Source organism: Myotis myotis, unplaced genomic scaffold (assembly GCF_014108235.1).
Source record: "Myotis myotis isolate mMyoMyo1 unplaced genomic scaffold, mMyoMyo1.p scaffold_m19_p_2, whole genome shotgun sequence".
In the NCBI taxonomy this organism is placed as follows: domain Eukaryota; kingdom Metazoa; phylum Chordata; class Mammalia; order Chiroptera; family Vespertilionidae; genus Myotis; species Myotis myotis.
In genome coordinates this window covers 171,214,357-171,216,749 of record NW_023416324.1, presented here as the reverse complement: position 1 = coordinate 171,216,749, position 2,393 = coordinate 171,214,357, and positions in this window count along the sequence as shown.

Here is a 2,393-nt window from a genome sequence, read left to right as displayed (position 1 = left end):
GTGAAGGGATGGAAAAGGTTTTTCAGGCAAATGCAAATGAAAAAAAAAGCTGGGGTAGCAATACTTATATCTGACAAATTAGACCTCAAAGTGAAGGCCATGACAAGAGATAAGGAAGGCCACTTCATAATACTAAAGGGAACAATTCAACAAGAAGATATTAACTCTGGTAAACATATATGCACCCAATGCAGGAGCACCCAAATACATAAAAAAAATAAGTTCTGGAGGATATCAAGGGAAATATTGACAGCAATACAGTCATAGTAGGGGAATTTAATACCCCACTAACACCACTGGATAAATCCTCTAAACAAAAAATCAGCAAAGAAACATCAATCCTAAATGCCTCACTAGATCAGATGGAATTAATTGACATCTTCAGAACATTTCACCCCGAAGTCACAGAATATACATTCTTCTCAAGTGCACATGGGTCATTTTCAAAGATACACCACATATTGGGACACAGGCAAAGTCTCTTCAAATTCAAGAAGATAGAAATCATATCAAGCATCTTCTCAGATCACAATGGCATAAAACTAGAAATCAACTAAAATAAAAACAATGAAAAAAAATCAAACATCTGGAGGCTAAATAGTGTGCTATTAAATAATGATTGTGTTACCAAAGAGATCAAAGAAGAAATAAAAAGCCACATGGCAACAGACAACAATGAAAACACAACAATCAAAAATCTATGGGACACAGTGAAAGCAGTCTTGAGAAGGAAGTTCATAGCTCTGCAGGCCTACTTCAAAAAAACAAGAAATAAATGGTAATAAATTATCTAACCCTATAACTCAAAGAGTTAGAAAGAGAGCAACAAGAAAAGCTCAGCATAAGCAGAAGGAAGCAACTAATAAAAAAAGATCAGAGTGGAGAAAGAGGACATAGAGGTAAAAAACAACAACAAAAATACAACAGATCAACAAAACCAAGAGCTGGTTCTTTGAAAGGATAAACAAGATTGATGAACCTCTAGCCAGGGTCACCAAGAAGCAAAGAGAGAGATCCCAAATAAACAAAATCAGAAATGAAAAAGGTGAAGTAACAACTGATCCCACAGAAATACAAACAATTATGAAAAATACTATGAACAACTCTATTCCAACAAAATGGACAACCTATATGAAATGGACATATTCTTAGAAAAATACTAGCTCCCAAAACCCAATCAAGAAGAATCAAAAATCTGAATATGCCGATAACTACTGAAGAAGTTAAGCAGTGATAAAAAATCTTCCAGCAAACAAAAGCCCAGGTCTAGAAGGCTTTACAAGGGAGTTCTACCAAGCATTCAAAGAACTAAAACCTGTCCTCCTCAGACTATCCCAAAAAATTCAAGAGGAAGGCACACTTCCAAGCTCCTTCTATGAAGCCAGCATTACCCTAATCCCTTTAACCAGATAAAGACACCACACACAAAAAAAATATAACTACAGGCCAATATCTTTGATGAACATAGATGATAAAATTCTCAACAAAATTCTAGCAAGTCGGATTCAGCATTACATAGAAAGATCATACACTATGACCAAGTGGGATTTATTCTGGGGATGCAAGGATGGTACAATATCCGCAAATCAATAAATGCGATACATCACATAAACAAACTGAGAGACAAAAATCACATAATCATATCAATCGATGCAGAAGAAGCATTTGACAAAACCCAACACCCTTTCTTGATAAAAACTCTCTGCAAAATGTAAATAGAGGGATCATACCTCAACATAATAAAAGCATTATATGGCAAACCTACAACCAACATCATACTCAATGGGCAAAAACCAAACTCATTTCCCCTAAGAACAGGAACAAAACAGGGTGCCCATTTTCACTACTCCTGTTCAATATAATACTGGAAGTGCTAGCCATAGTGATCAGACAAGTAGAAGAAATAAAAGGCATCCAAATTGGAAAAGAAGAAGTAAAACTGTCCTTATTCACAGATGACATGATTCTATACATAGGAAACCCCAAAGACTCCATCAAAAAACTACTAGACCTAATAAATGAATTCGGCAATGTAGCAGGATACAAAATTAACACCCAGAAACCTATGGCATTTTTATATACCAATAATGAATTCATAGAAAGAGAAACAAACAAAAAAATTCCATTTACCATTGCACCAAAAAAATTAAGATACATAGGAGTAAACTTAACTAAGTATGTATGAGACCTGTACTCGAAAAACTACAGGACATTGAAAAAAGAGATAGAGGAAGACATAAACAAATGGAAGAACATACCATGTCCATGGATTTGTAGAATCAACATCGTTAAAATGTCCATACTACCCAAAGCAATCTATAGATTCAATGCAGTCCCCATTAAAATACCAATGGCATACTTCAAAGGTCTAGAAAAAACTCTCCAAAAATTCA